We start from the raw sequence: 17549 nt of genomic DNA, 5'->3' as shown, positions 1-17549 counted from the left end.
TCATCCTGTTACAGGAAAATACATGAGTTCTACTTCAGGGGGAAAGTATAAATCCAAACAGAACAAAGTAAACTGCTGGAAAGAGCTTCATATGTGCCTTCTGCAAAATCAGCAAACATGGTATTATTGTTTTAGCTACAGTACAGTCAAGATGAGTGAGGTTAATAGTGAACGTATCTCCTTAATTAGTACTTAAGAATACATTAATCCCTTCCGGTATATTTTTCAGAAATTAAGCCAGTATTATATTTTTGTGACATATAATTGTAGTCAGTTCGTTAAATGAGCTGGAGTCAGGAAGAAGCAAACAGAACATTATTCTTTCTCCAAACTTCCCTCTTTCAGTCCTACCCTGTTCTTACTTACTGCATGAAATTGTTCAATTTCAGTTATTAAAAAATCTAGCCATTCTATAAGCAATTCATTCTCTTTAAAAAGTCAATATCAGGGCTTCCCTGGTGGCAGAGTGGTTAAGAATCCACGTGCCAATGGAGGGCACATGGGTTCAAGCCCTGGTCCGGGAAAATCCCACATGCTGTGGAGCAACTAAGCCCATGCGCCACAACTACTGAGCCTGCACTCTAGAGCCAGCGAGCCACAACTACTGAGCCCATGTGCCACAACTACTGAAGCCCTCATGCCACAACTACTGAAGCCCACCCGCCTAGAGCCCGTGCTCCGCAACAATGAGAAGCCCCCGCTCGCCACAACTAGAGAAAGCCCTCACACAGGAACAAAGACCCAAAGCAGCCATAAATAAATAAATTAAATAAATTAATTAATTTAAGGAAAGTCAATGTCATGATTAGTAACTCAGAGTACTTGGTAGAGAAAACATGGCTTACAGAGATATTGGACTCCTCATGTTAATAATTTAAAATATTGAAATGTACATATAACATTATAAATATATCTCATTAATTAAACATCTAGTGCAAGTATATAAAGAACAAATGTTTCAAATCCTAATATCTGTAACAAAATGGGAAACTACAGCACTACCACTACTAATAGCTTCCTTTTTTTTTTTTTTTTTTTTTCGGTTTGGGTTTTTTTTGAATTAGGTGGCAATTCTGGTCCTGCTAAATTCTTTATACATTAACTCATTTAATCCTCATAGGGACCCTGTAAAGTCACCATTGTCACCATTTTAGAGATAAGGAAGCTGATATTCAGAGGAGATAAGTCACTATCCCCTAAATAACACAAAATAAGTAATTACCTCAAGCTCTTAATCAAGTTAGCAAATAGATCAAAACTAGCCAAAGACTAGGATAATGACTAATTATATTTATTATTTTCTGATGTTTTCCTATATGTTATAGCATATGTGTAATACTGGTAAATACAGTCAGCAAATGGGCCACATGGCCCTTCCCACTGCGGGACAAGAAAAAATTTTTGTACAACCTTTAAAGCATCCAGATATTACACACTTTGACAGAAGTATGCAAATGTAAATTCATGAAATTTTAAACAAGAAATATGACCACAGTTATTATAATACTTATTGCTCTGATGAATTTCTTTAAATAGCATAAGTCAATCTCAGTTGTGCAGATTTGTTTTATTTTTGGCTTACAGGGACAGAGAGTTTTGTTTTTTGGTTTTTTTTTTTTATGCAGTGTTTCACGGAACTAACCCCCGAGGTTTTTGTTTGTTTGTTTGTTTGTTTATAATTCTACAGCATTTCTATTGATTGATTGATTGATTGGCTGCGTTGGGTCTTTGTTGCTGTGCGCTGGCTTTCTCTAGTTGCGGCGAGCGGGGGCCAATCTTCGTCGCGGTGCGCGGGCCTCTCACTGTCGCGGTCTCTCTTGTTGCAGAGCACAGGCTCCAGACGCGCAGGCTCAGCAGTTGTGGCTCACGGGCCCAGTTGCTCCGCGGCATGTGGGATCTTCCCAGACCAGGGCTCGAACCCGTGTCCCCTGCACCAGCAGGCAGACTCTCAACCAGTGTGCCACCAGGGAAGCCCGAGTTTTGTTTTAATGACAGTGTATCCATTTTCACTGGTATAAATACAGATTGTTCAATTTGCAGATGGCAACCTTAAAATGAGAGATGTAGTCTTAAATATAAGCTCTGACAGGGAAGAATACGGAAAGTTTATTTTGACCTCCAAAAAGGAGAGCACCTCTTCGATATTTATAAGGACAGAGACGTACAACACAGAACCAAAATATAAAAATAAAAACAGATATAGGAGACATTCAGGGAACAAATGGGGAAATTTAAATATAAATTTGGGAAAGGCAATGCCAGAAGTATATAGTGTCTTTGTCACTGTGGTGACAGAATGGAGAGCAGCCTCTCCTGGGAGACTTTCCTGCTGAGCTGGGGTTCCTGGCAGTGCCTCTAGGGTTAAGGTCAGAAAAGGCCCTAATGGCTATTCAAAGGGTGCATCTTTTCTTGAGACAACAGAGGGTATCAAATCAGCCCCTGTGGGTTCCACCAGAAGCACTCAGCCTGTAAACATAGTACCCAAGAACACAGTCATGATTTTCTCCCCCAAAACTACCACAATCCAGCTGATCACACACCTAGCAAGTTGTGATGCTGAAATGTGACTTCTGGTTGTCTGTCTCCAGGTATATAAATAACAACCTGGAGAGCCCAGAAATAGAACCCCATGTGCATGGAAGCATCACTCACGATGCACAGCTTTGGCATAACAAGTCATCGGGGCGATGATGCTGATGAGACAGTTTTCTTTCTGGTTGAAAAAATAAAATAAAAGTATCCCACACCACAGACAAAAATAAATTCCAGATTTATTTTTGTGTAAAGAAGTTTAAGATAATATAAGAATATCTTTAGGACACATCTAGATAGGAAAGAATTTCTTAAGGCACAGAAAAGAGAGAAAGGTTGATCATTTTTTAAAGCTTTTATGTTAAAAAGTCTTGAAATCCACTGTGCACTGCCTTAAGAAAATCTTTCCCTAAGCAACTGCTTACAATTAAGATTTATTAATTTTCCAGAGATATTCCCAACAGTATAAATATCATTCCAGGATAATGTCTATTGAATTTTTGATGCTTGGGTTTCTAATAAAGTTATGTGATTTCATGAAACCAAATACCTGTACAGTGAACATGCACTAATATTTTCCATAGATGGGCATTTACTAGGAAACACTGAAGGTCAAAACGGAGGGGCAGGGAGGGAAGAAAGAAGATGGTTGGAATAAAAACCATCAATTACTATTTTTGCCTTTCTTTTTGTCCACGCCTGCGCTGTCTTCTTGAGAAGCCAGGATGAGATCACTCCTCACATACATTCCTATTTACTCGTTGGCTTTTGGTGGCTTTATCTGTTCTGAGTAATTAGCTGGGATGCTGTGGGAATATGAGGGATGTCGGACCTGTCAGTCAGAGGAGCCATGTGGGAGGTCTTAGAAGCACTAGTCGAATGTGGTGCAGCCTTTTTTCCTTTTTTACAAAAAATCTTTTCATCCTCTTTAAAAATCAGTTTGTCAAAGTGCACTCAGTGATTTCTGGTCACATCTGGAATTTCTGTACAGTGAAATTTCTGTACAGCTGTTTGCAAGGTCTTACAATGAGGGGCACACATAGGTCAAGCATTACATTTGAGACACACAGACACATACACACCCCTAGAATTGTACCTCTATCTATATTAATTATTTTGTACCTTTATGTTTTAAAACTTATTTGTAGAGTTCCCTAAGCTACACAGTAGTAACTGCATGGCTACTGCCTGTCCAGTGAACGACCTTCAGTGAATTATTTTCATTGAAGTGATCTAGAGGAGATATTTCAGTGACTGATTTTTATCTCATTATCCTCAATCAGTCTTATCAGTTATATTTTCCACATTTAGTAGCAAAACTAGGAGTCCCAACATCCGACAAGGACCTCAAGTGGCAGAACAATTCGTCAGCACAGTGTTTCATTTGCCATAGTTCTTTGACCAAATGATACACACGTGCCTTGGATCGTTTTCCTTTGGGGCATTTTTAAAACAAGGGGAAAAGCATGCAAAGAAAGGAGCAAATGAGAATCTAACATTATTTTCTTTTTATCACTAATGCCAATTCAATATCTGAAAATTAGAGAAATGAAGGTGGCTCTAAAGACCTGAGTTTTGGAGAATAGCAGAGACAGAAAAATGGTTTGTGAAGCGCTTTTGAGAAATGGGAGAAGGTACTGGGGAAAGTTCGGAAAACTGACTGGGGCAAGGAGAGGGCAGAAAGGATCTAGTTCTATTTCAGGCCACAGACTACCAAAGAAGCAGCAGTGAATGAATGAAGAGGACGGTTAAGCCAGGGAGAAGAAGGTTAAGGTCAGCAAAGAACAGACCGTCCTAATTTAGTGCACATGACATGCACGGCCCTGCTAGAACATTACAGGGTCTCACAAGTGCACACAGATGGATCAGCCCACAGGCATGTATCTTAGTGTGATCTTTCCTCTTGCTCTGACCCCCTTCCCCTCGAGAGCAAAAGGCTGAAAGAGGTTTAGGAACCAATCCCCTCAAACAGAAAAGGGTATAGTTCTACAGGTGCCTGATGGAAAAATTTCAAGTTAAAATGAGAGACTTAAAGCAATTGAAATAATTTGCATATTAAAAGCATTTTGCATTAAACTTTTAGAAGAAAATGCCCTCAAGTAGCTGAATTTAATTACATATAATAATTTGGAAGAGCAAATTAGTGTTGACAGCATCAATCATCATTTTGTCAAGGAGAAGACAAGCCACACAAATTGCTCATATAAACAACATCATCAGGGGCCGCGTGATTAAAATTCTAGATTTATGATATTAAATATCTGAGATATTGCCGTCTCACTGCAGTTCCAAGTGACTTGCTAAAAATTAGCATTCAGTGGGCACTGTTACAGTTTTAAATAAAGTTGTTCATTAAAAATGTATTTGTATATTGCTAAACTAAAGGATATTTATGTTCATTGAGGTAGGGAGAAAGTAGCTCCATTACAAGTTTTTATTTGTACATTCTAGGACTGAGGTACAAATTTTGTTTTTTTCATTATTCCTTAACTAAATCTGTATAGGTGAGATGTCATATCAGTGATTTTAATCATGTTACTCTATTGACTGTTTCAGTTTTTTGGGTTTTTTTGTGGTTTTTTTTGCGGTACGCGGGCCTCTCACCGTTGTGGCCTCTCCCGTTGCGGAGCACAGGCTCCGGATGCACAGGCTCAGCGGCCATGGCTCACGGTCCCAGCTGCTCCGCGGCATGTGGGATCTTCCCGGACCGGGGCACGAACCCGTGTCCCCTGCATCGGCAGGTGGACTCTCAACCACTGCACCACCAGGGAAGTCCCTGTTTCAGTTTTTTAAAAATATTTTTTTAGACATTTATCAGAAAGACTCTCAGTGTACTATTCTGTGCAAACTACGACCGAAATTATGTTTTCCTACCCTGATAATTAAACCTTTCGTGTCATAAAGACGTTTCTTTTTGCTGTACTGATTAGAGTTGTAACTTAATTTCATAGCCTTAATATCCAGTTTTAACATTACTGAAAACCTATCTCCCACATACTAAATAACTACCATTACCAATATAATAACATATATATTATATATATTAGTATAATGCTTATAATACATTAGTATTATAATACTTATGTATAATACTTATATATGTATATATTTGTATAGTATATATAAATGCATGTATATCTGTATTACATGTATTTGTAGTATAAGTATAGTGTAGTATATATTATATATATATGATTCCTTTAGCTCAAATATTCTGTTTTTGTCATTCTTTGGGTTTTTTTCTTTTTTAACTCTTGAATAGCTTATTTCTGTTTTTGTCATTCTTAGTAATAAGTTTCAGAATAAGTTTTACAACCAAACGGGGTTTATGCCTTGATGGTATCCTGTCTAGCCATTAATCATGGTAGCTATAGCAATTTATAGATTAACCACAGTAAATAGAAACATGCATGTTTTTGAAGAACAATAAATATGACTAATTTTATCTTAACTTTTTACTCATGATATTACCCATTTAAACCATTTCACAAAGCATCATTTTAGCTCATCTATTGAAAAAAAAGTATCATCCCATTCTTATTTTATAAAAGAAATTTTTCAGTGTTTGGAGGAATTTCCAAATTGATGATAAAAATAAACTCAAAGAAGGAATAAAATTTCCAGACTAACATTTTCTACGGACCAAAACTGGCTTTGAACTTCAAGTTAAAGGGAAATATGTCAAGAAAAGTTTATTTTTAACAATTAGTTTCAGTGTATGTCTACTGGGTTTTTTTTTCTTTCTTTCTGTGTGTGAGCTAGCATCATAGCTCTTTTTCATTCTGCTTTTCAAAACACAAAAGATGCTCTGATCCATAAAGTATAGCTCTGGAACAGGTATAAGCTTCAGCCATAAAGTTGTGTAGTGATCAAAGAGTTCTTTTATCTGATATAGAAAACTTCATCTAAGTCCTCACCCTTAAGTAAACTCAACTGGTTACTTTTATCAATCACTGCAGGCTTAAATGTGAACTAATTGAGAATATACCCCTCTCCCGTTTTTTCTTCCTGACATTGGTGCTAAATGCTAGGTGAGTCCTGTCCTTCAGTGATGGGAGGAGTGACCCTCTCAGGTGTCAGATGCCGCTGCCCTCTGCTGACATCCTCTGTCATCTGTCCCATCAGGTCCCCCTGATACCACCACCGGCCAAGGTGCAACCGTGACTCATCCAGTCCCAGCCTCAGAGTCACTCCTCGTCCTCTGTTGGCTTGTCCTTCATCTGCAGAAACATCCGCAGGGGTCTCCATCTCTCTCCCACCCCTTATTCTTCTCCACCTCCTCCGATATGCCCTGCTCTGGGGCAGGCAGAGGCCTCCTAGGATATCTGAGCTCTGGGAAGCTGAGCAGGTCACCCCGCCCCTCGAGTGTAAGTCACCAAGTCACAGACACGGCAGGGCCTTCCCAGTGAGGATGTGTCCTCCTGTTTGTCTGGGGAGTGAGGGACCAGGGCCTCTCTGCTCTCAAGTCCTTACACGTCAGAGGGAATTCTGTCGCATTCTGCCCTGAACTCGCTGCCCTGGGCCCAGGACGGGGGAGGGCGGGGGCCCTGCGACTGCCTCCGCCTCCCACCCCGCGCTGTCCACGGGGCAGAGAACCTGCTCAGATTTACGTTCTTCCAAGTCCAAAGCTTCCAGGTTTCAAGCCCAAACCTAAATTTCCAAATATTCACAAAGTGTGTGTACCTTGGGTTTCAAGAATCTCTTCCAAAACTCACAAAGGCAGTGAAGGTGGGAATCTTTTCCTCCCTGGGGGGAGGGGGAGGGGCAAGACTTATACATCCGGTAAATATAAGAGAAAAACATGTAAGAGAAAAACAAATATATAAGAGAAAACTAACTCTCTGTTAGTATCTCAGGATTATTACCCGGCTAACCAGTATCTTCCGTGATTAGCAAATATAAGAAGAGAAGACGAGGACAAGTGTAACTTGAGTATATTTAAAGCACTGAAAGATGGGAAATTTTTCGTCTATAAGTGGCTCTTTGATTTTAATTTCCTAATTGTGACTTATGAACATTATGGCAGTTAAGTTTTTACATCTTTATATAATAAGATATGTATCTTTTTAGTGCTTTACTAAGAAAGAAATAAAAGCACTTCAGAATGCTTAAGGTAATTAAAAATTATCAGGACAAATTGATGCCCACAGAAAGGCATTATTACTAAAAAACCCTAAAAATCCCCAAAATTTACATCATATAATAAACAGTCATCTCAGAATAGAACATGCAGATGTGTTTTAATTATATACAATGCTTTCTGGTTTCCCTCATTTTATTATAATTACCAATATTGTGTCTACAAATGTCACAATGCTCCATTAAATTGCTTTAAACGTCAATTAATTGAAAAACCCAGTCAAACCAGATGTAAGTCAAAATCACCTCTCGTTTCAATTAATGTTAGTCCACTGACACCTCAAATATATAAACATATATAAGCACCTTTGCTTTTATACAGAATCATACATCTTCTTTAATAAGGCATGTTAGTTTGATATCAGTGAATAGAATAAGATTTTAGACATGTGCCATATAATTTGCCAAGTGCTAACTCTTACCTGGTAAACTCATCTTCAGAGTCTGCTTCTTACCTCTTTCACTGTCACACTGTTTACATTTTTTAAATGGGATGGTGATGCAAGGACAGCAAAAGGGGAAAAGGAAGGAAGGAAATTAGAAAAAAAAAGAAAAAGACATTTTTATATGGTGGTCTTCAAAATTAATCATTTCATTTAATCATTTCTGATACCATTTATTTTAAAGTTCATCCCTTCCTTCTTCTACACCTGCCCATAGGTTAGCTTCCTCATCTTTGAAAAGAAGGGGTGACAGAGAGGGTCTAGGATTTCAGAAAGGGATGTTCCAAACTGCTGACAAACCACAAGCCAAAGAAAAATGTTCATACCAGTGTTTGTCATTGTAGAACATGAAAGTGTTTACCAAAAATGTAATTGTTTGCTTGTAGGGTATGTTCAATGTCTCAGTGCTAAGAAATCTTCCAGAGCAGATGTAACTTACTATCCAGTGAGGAAACATCCTTGGGCAGTCTGGCTTAATTCTCTTTTAAACTTGTTAAAGACAGATAAGGATTGATCCTATAATTAAACACTTCCCAAAATGCTTTTAACTTCCCCAAATTATTTAGTTATTATTTTTGTTATGGGTTATTGATCCTTTTATAATTTTTTGGCTGTAATAGCAGAGACAAGGTTGATCTTTCTGTTCTTTAGTGTACGCTAACGATGATCTCTCTACTATATCCAGGCAATGAATACGAATATGTGTTGATGACCTATTAAAGTGACAATAACTTCTGTAGGAGGATATAAAAATCTACAGTCATCAGAAAACATATAAAGAAAATAAGATACGAATGGCTAGTTTAAGGGAGAAGCTGAATAAAAGGCAGCAAAGACAAAGTTTTATCTGAGCTCAAAAGAGGAACACATACCGTTTGCCTGAGGGCATCAAGATGATTTTATAATGCAGGTGCCAGTTCATGGGGCCTCCAGGTTGGTCAGGAAGTGATCAGGTGAAGCAAAGCAGGCCCTTTCCAGTACAAAGAGCTGAAAAGGCAGGAGAGTGAAATGATTTATCCAGAAAACACCAAATGCCCTAAATCACAAAATCTTCAAATGCTGACACATCCTTCAAGTACTATGGCGAGGGCGGTCTTTTTTAAAATGCAAATTAAATATATGAGCATCCTGTATCAATCATTTAAAATAAAAGCCAATAAAACATAAACCTTTTCTAAGTTTCTGACTTCACCACCAAGCACGAGAAGTCATTAATGTCCATTTTAATGTGAACACGGTAAAATGAACGAGGGTCAGTAGACAATTCTAATACGAATCATGCCATGCGTTTGCTGAGTGACCGGAGGGAAGTTACTGGACTCTCTGGGTCTCACCTAAAGAATGGAGATGATAAAACCTGCTCCATCATTGTCCCATGGTTGTTGCGGCTATTAAAGAAGATGGAATTCAAAGGGAAATAAACACTTTCAAAAATTTATTACTTGGTAACACAGTTATATGTGAATATATACTATGCAGCATGTTGAAAAGTGATGCTTGCATGCTTCAGTTTTCACACACACACAGGTGTTTGCTCCTTTTCTTTTTCTTTTCTTTTTTTTCTTTTTTTTGACTAGAGAGAGACAGCAATGTGTGTCTGGATGTGCTGTAGGAACAGGTCTTCCCACAGCACCACCAAGCCTCCAGCAACTTATCTTGCATCAGAATGGAGCTCTGTCCTCCTTCCATGAGACCTCTGAAGGTCCATCACGAACATCTCCCCAGGTTCTGGACTGACCATTTTAGTCACGGTTGTGATGCTTTCTAGAACACTGACCATCAGGTCCCCAAACCACGCAGTGAGACTTCTCATCTAGATATCAAGAACCACATGTGTTTCCTATTCTTCTTTGCAGCCCTTGAGAAAACAAAGGATTCATTTCATTTCAGCCATCAATGAATGATGAATTCAAGTGCAGGTTTGATGTGTGTTATGTGGCTTTAGAGGCACATGTGGAATGCTTTCTTACTCTGCATCACATTTTTAAAAATATTTTTTAGGGAATTCCCAGGCGGTCCAGTGGTTAGGACCCGGTGCTTTCACTGCCAGGAACTGGGTTCGATCCCTGGTCGGAGAAATAAGATCCTGCATGCCATGTGCTGCAGAAAAATTATATATATATATATATATTTACATCATCTTGTAATATAGTAGGCATGAAATTATTTGAATGGTGTAAACTACTATCTAGTTGTATGCTATTACTATCTAACTTGCAGTATTCTTCAAAAAATAAAAAAAAATATTTCTTTAAAGAATAAAAAGCAAAGTATAAAAATCCTATATCATAGGCTCGGTAATAAAAATAAAATCATCTAATCATGAGAGTAAATGTGCACAGAATGGCTACATCCTACTCTTTATTAAACTAATGGCACAATGGTTTGCTATTAAACAATTGTTTCTTATCTGATTATGGATATTAACAAAAAAAAGAAAAAAAAGAAAAGAAAAAGAAAAGGAGCAAATACTGTCTGTGACCGACTTTATTTTGTATCCACGCTCGAATTATGTGAACTTTTGATGAAAAAATCATTTAGATGCATGCATCCTAAGTTTCGCTCCTAAATCACTTGGTAACAGCGATGTTAATCTTCCTCCAAACAGCCATCTTTGCCAGTATCTCTAAACGACACGGTTGCAGGCAAGCTCTCCATCAGCTGTACAGCTGTGACACAAGATGATGTGCAGTGAAATCTGTCCTGCCACATCTGCTTGGTCTCTCACATATTTAACTAAGCTTTCATCTCTGAAGTGCAAAGATAATTATTTCCAGAAGTCCCTGAAAAAAGCAGGACCATTGGAGGACACGGGCTTTAGAGATTTGCTTGACTTTCAGACGGGGAGCAAAAGTGAAAATCTCCAAAAAGAAGGATTGGTGAGATTCTACAGGAAGTATGTGTTTTACTGTTCAAGTTTGATCTTAGGGAATGAGAAGTCTACTATCCGTCAGTAAATCCCACCAGGGCAGGAAGCGTGCTGTTCCACAGTCCTTCATTCCAGTGCGTCGGAGAGCTCCACGGTTATCCAGAGATGGAGTACAAAACCTGTCCTGCAGGCGGAAGAGCCTCTCTCAGGGACAAGGTCCTGGCTTGGGCAGAGGGCTGCCCAGGGTCCCAAAAGAACAAGAAAAAGCAGGCTTTAATAAAGGAGCATTAATTTAAATATTTCTGTTAACAGGCTAAGATCTCATTATCATTCTGCTAAAACATATGTGATTATCAGATATCTTTTTTACTAAATGAACAAATAAAAATGGTTCTCGATTTGCTTAGAATTTTGCAAGTGTTGTTAATTTGGTTTCTATCATGTCATAACATTCAGAAATTGCCTATTCTTTTTCCTTTTCACCCATTCTTGACTTGGTTAGGACAAGATGAAAAAGTAATTACTCATGGGTTCTTTATTTGTGATAAATAATGAAAAAGTTATATCCTATTCAATTAAAACAGGAAAAAAAATCATATATAGCAGGGATATACTTGATAGTTATCCTGTTAAAAAAACATAACTTGTAAAAGTTAAAACCGTTCACTTTAAAGATGACATATCAATATTTCACCATGTTCATGATGTTAACCATTACTTTGTGAAGATTACCATTAAAACAATTAATTTGCTTAATATATAGTATGTGCCAAACACTGTGCTAAGAACTTTACTTGCATTATTTTTTATCTTTTTATACTTTTTATTACGGACATTTTCAATAATACACAAAAATAAAATAATATAATGAGTTCCATGTACCTCATAACCCATTCTCTACAATTACAAAATCATGGCCAATCTAGTTATTTCTATATCTCCACCCACGTCCTCACAAATGTACTATTTTGACGTAAACCATAACCTTCACGTGACCTCATCCGTAAATCCGAATGTCTAGAAGAGAAGGATTTTTTTAAGCAGCGTCGTATTATATAACACTCAAAACAACCTTATGGAGCTGGTCGTATTAATACTCCCATTTCCCAGAGGAGAACCCTAAGGCTTAGAGAAGTGAAGTATGTTGTCCAAAGTACCCTGCTAGTGCGTAGCCTACTGGGGATTCAAATACAGCTCTGTCTGAAGCCAAAGTCAAAGATCCTGGACCTTACATTGGTTCTCTGAAGGAAGACAATTTCACTCTCTAGAAATTCTTCTGACTTTTTTAAGATCTCAATACTGACTGGGACTCCATGGTGACAACACCAAGGAAGTAAAAATTCTCCTAATCTCTTCAAGAATTGAGAATCTGACTCAAGATCACATGAATTTCTGAAAACCGAGGTGGTCACAGAAATCATCACAGGCCTTTCTTTACTCTCTTAAGTTCATCAAAACTTGTGACCTCAATATACAGACTCCTGAGATTCTGGCTGTACAGTAAGAAAAACCTCTGGTCATTGGTACTCAGAAATGCTGAAGGTAAAGAGCCCTGACATATATCCAGGCAGGCCAGGCGGAAGACTTCCCAGGAGATGGGTAAGTCCCAGACGTTAATACTTCACTGTAATTTAATGTTCCTCCACAGCATTGCACATGCTTTAGGTGGGGCAGGGTGGGGCCGGGGGGAGGTGAGGCATAGGTACTGCTGGCTGGTGACACTTTTAGTTGTTGTTTGTTTTTAATGTTACCATTCTACACAGATCCTTATTCAAATAAAATATACCTTTGAAAATAATTTTCCCACCTAGATATTCTTCCCTGAGATGAGTCACTTATGTCACTCTACTACTTGTAAAGCCAGCATGGAAGTATAATACTTTCATGTTCAGCTATATGAATAATAACAACTATTACATGACATAGAATTTCTCAGTTGAAATAGAGCTATATAATCACAGTGATTTCCATGCAAATTATCCTAGACATCATTCTGACCTAAAGAAACCTAGACTGCAATTTTCAATTACCAGATCACATAGAAGTAATTGTCGCAGAGGCAGGCTCACGGAATAGTCAAGGATTCGGCAAAAAAGAGTAGTTTCCTTGGCTATGTGGTGATGGGATGTCTGAGGAGGCTGAACTGAGAGGAGAGAAAACAGAAAAGTCTTTGCTTGGGATTCCTGGAAACCAACTTAACGTCCTTGTCTGCATTAAATAAGATTCCTTTCATTCCAGCACATTTGGACCTTGACACAAACAAGTCAAAACTACACCATAATTTTTCACTTTCCATTTAGTTCATTAGCCTACTTCATTGTAGGATTTGATTCCATAAACAAGCACGATTTGCATACATGGCGAACGCAAATAGGAACCAGTCATAGACCCGCCATTACAATCTGGCAGAGAGAGAAGTACGGCAATGACTATGATACATTGTAGTATAAGATGTCTCAGCTATGAGAGGAAAGAAATTATAAGTAGAGAGTTTTGGGGTTGGAGATGAGGGTCCAAGGAGGGACTGATACTATTCAACTGAGATGGAATAAAACAAGTCGTGACATTTGGGCAGTGGGCCTTAGGACAGCCCCTCTCGGCTTGTTTCACCCCTACTGTTGCTCTGTCTCAGATGAAGGGTCACCTTCTCTGGGAAACCTTCCCTGACTCTTTCTGAATTCTCTGTCTTTCTTAAGTCATTTTTCTACACTATCAACATTTTATTGCACTACAGTATTTTATTATACCACCAACGTAATGTGAAGAAGGAGGATGAAGCCAACCTTGACCTCAACATGCCACCCATGGCCCAAGACCCAAGCATATGAACAAATCCCATAAACCATCAGGGTCTATGCAGGAAAAGCAGGTGACTTTCTCCGAAAGTTTCTCTATTGAGCTCTCCTCTTCACCCAAGGCATCAATCCAGGTACAAAGAGGAAGTCGAGAGCATAACCACCTGATCAGTGAGTTGAGGCTGGCCTGAATGTCTTCTAGAAGGGACCAAGGTGGTGTCATTGATCACTTAAAGTTAGGCACCAATTTCCATACCACCTTTTCTGAATGGATTTTTCCCAAGGCAGGGATAACTTCCCACAGTGTGTACATTGTAAGTCAATCATCCCTGTAGGATACCTTTCAAGAAAAAGTCATCTCTTTCGGAGAGACCTTCCCCCCCAACTGACGGCTGCATAATCTACTGGTGGTGTTTCTTCAAACCCTTGAAGGACACCTGTGATCACCCTGATGATGCAACTTACCATATTGGGAGGAGAGAAGCAAGTTAATGCCTGGCTTTTGTACAATAAGTATAAAAGTATTGTCCCCAGTAGTGCATGTGTTGCCCCCGGAAAGAAAATGTTGTTTGCAATGGTCAGAGCTCTCCAAGTGGAACCCAGACAGGTCACATAGCACAGGGTGACAGTCCTCCAAGGCAGCCCCAACACATGAAGGGTCGCAATTTTAGATAAAGTGACAGGGAAAGACTGAGAAGTCAGAATAAGGCCTGAACAATGTAAGACCGGAAGAAACTTTTTGAATATCTGGAGCTGTATCATTCTCTTATTCATGCAGAAACAGAGTGAATAAAAGATTGCTAAAAAATACTTGACTGAAAACTAGGAAACCGGGTTAGAGAGCCAGCATTGCTCCTGACCATTTGTGTAAACTAGGGTCCAGTCAACTGGAATTTCCTGTTCTCAACATGGTCTACAGAATGAAGGGGATAGACGAGGTACGTGTGAAGACCTTCCTGCCTTCCATGATGATGTACACCTGCAGAAGTCTGTGGCACATATGAGTAAATCTTCAGTTCCTCAGCATCAATAACGTCTGTACCTGAGAATCTGGACCCTTCAAGATGACCCCCTTGGCTAAAATGGCTGGTTCCCATCACCATCACCTCATCAAAAGCTGTCAACCCACACTGATTTATTATTTCTCATAGTAATCTTTTCAATCTGAAAGGACATTTTTTATTGTTTATTTCCCTCAGTAGAACGTAGGCTTCATGAGGGCAGGGATTTTGAGTCTTTTTCGCTTCCATATTCCTAGCAAATAAAATAGTGCCTAACAGATAGATATGTGCTGTATGTTATAGTTTAATTATGAACATACTTGAGTTGTCAGATTTCCTACTGAGATGCATGCTTACCTACTTAGAATCTGTTTTCAAGTCAAATGGATCCCAAGAGTATTCCCTACTTATAATTTAAATATCATCCATTTCCTGAATTAGAGACATTTTGCTAAAGATAATGTTATTTTTAATCATATTTCTAACTAAAAGAAAACACATAAAGTCATTTGACTGTATTGCTTTCATTGCTTCAAACAAATACACTAATTTTTAAATTTGCTAATACTTAAAAAAAAATTATCTGTTTCAGTAAGGTGACTTGAGGAGGAAAACCAGGTTGGATCTCCTAGATAATCTAATGAAATAATATATTAGTTCTTGGGATGACTGAGCTATTGAACAAGGAATTTATTTTAACTATCTACTTATATTCACATTTTCCCCCTCAGAAAAACATCAGCTTGTTGATTTTGAGAATTAACCCGAATTAACGAATGAACAGATGTCTTCTTTTTATATAAATTTATTTATTTATTTATATTTTATTTTTGGCTGTGTTGGGTCTTCGTTGCCGTGTGCGGGCTTTCTCTAGTTGTGGCGAGTGGGGGCTACTCTTCGTTGCGGTGCACGGGCTCCAGGTGCGCGGGCTTCAGTAGTTGTGGCACATGGGCTCAGTAGTTGTGGCACATGGGCTCAGTAGTTGTGGCTCATGGGCTCAGGAGCACAGGCTCAGTAGTTGTGGCACACGGGCTTAGTTGCTCCGCAGCATGTGGGATCTTCCAGGACCAGGGCTCGAACCCGTGTCCCCTGCATTGGCAGGAGGATTCTTAACCACTGTACCATCAGGGAAGTCCCGAATTAACAGATGACTTATTCGTTAATTGTGATAACAACATTTATCATTTTTTGATATCTCACAGCTGTTCAATATGTCAAATGGAATAGATTTTTTTCAACTTTCCATAACATGACCAACAAAACAAAATAGAAGTATACAAACAAAAATAAAACTTTGGACAGGCCGTATAATGTGTGGTCAAGAACATAAATTCTGGAATTGTATAATTTGGATTCAGTTCTGACACTAACTCATGATCTTAGAAAAGTTATTTAACCACTAGAAGCTTCACTTTCTCCATATGTAAAAACTGGGTTAATAGTAGTATTAACCAGTTGGGAAAGCCAAAGGAGATAACATTTGCAAAGCATTTATCACAGTATCTGGCAAACAGTAAATTCTCACTAAACCTTTGCTATCATTACCATTTTAAACTTCAATTGGCTAAACATCTTAATCAAAATCTCTTCTGGCCAGTGTAAGTCTTTAATAAATATTCCACATGTGTTTACCAAGAATCTACTAAGTTAGCGATATCGCAGTCATAAATATTCATAATGTTGCTGATACACCCTATTTTATCCCAGTTCCCCGGAAACAGAGCCCCAGGCCAAAGCAGATGTACTGATGTTTGTTGAGGACTGCAATCCAGAAAGGCAGGCGTGGAGGAGATCAAATACAAACAATGCTGGACACAGCTTCACCATGAGCTAGTCACCCATTTTCACAAGGTATCTCCAGTGGGCATTTACAAAGCTACTGAGCCTCTACTCAGTCTTTCTTTTAAAATTTATTTTATCAAAGTATAATTGATTTACAGTGTTGTTTTAATTTCTGCTGTACAGCAAAGTAATTCATTTATACATATATATATAATTCTTTATATATATATATACATACACACATTCTTTTTCATATTCTTTTTCATTATGGTTTATCACAGGATGTTGAATATCATTCCCTGTGTTATACAGTAGGACCTTGTTGTTTATCCATCCTATATATACTAGTTTGCATCTGCTAATCGCGAACTCCCAATCCGTCTCTTCCCCACTGCCCTCCCCCTTGGCCACCGCAAGTCTGTTCTCTATGTCTGTGAGTCTGTTTCTGTTTCGTAGATAAGTTCACTTGTCTACACAGTCTTTTTATGATGGAGGAAGAGAGTAGCATTTATCCACTAACCTTCCCATGGTTCAAAATTTGCCCAAGGTCATTGACACTTATGTGTAACACATGCATGGGCTCCCAGTGATGCACTGTTGTCTTGCTTCTCAGTAACAGGGAAGCCACAGGGATAGAGCAAGAAGAACCGAGGAAGGAGGGCAAGCTGATGCTTTAGGGGCACATCCATGAACCACACGGGGAAGCAGGGAGCAGCTGCCATTGTAGGCCTATTGGCTTGAAAAGCAGGGACACCTCCTGTCAGAGTCGTGTACAAGCTGACTCTGATACACAAATTAGCTAAGGCAGCTCAGAGTTAAGGAGCTAGGGCTGAACATTCCTAAATGAATCAAATCATGTCTCTTTCCCTTCTAAATTATCTGGGCCTGGGGTATATCAACTTTCTCTGAATATCTAAAGCACACACCCGTGGACTCTATACGAGCATCTCCATTAGGCTCCAAAAACATCTGCTACTGTAATTAAGCT

Source organism: Neophocaena asiaeorientalis, unplaced genomic scaffold (genome assembly GCF_003031525.2).
Source record: "Neophocaena asiaeorientalis asiaeorientalis breed wild unplaced genomic scaffold, Neophocaena_asiaeorientalis_V1.1 scaffold180, whole genome shotgun sequence".
Taxonomy (NCBI): Eukaryota; Metazoa; Chordata; class Mammalia; order Artiodactyla; family Phocoenidae; genus Neophocaena; species Neophocaena asiaeorientalis.
The sequence above is the reverse complement of the archived record's forward strand: the minus strand, read 5'-3'. Positions refer to the sequence as shown.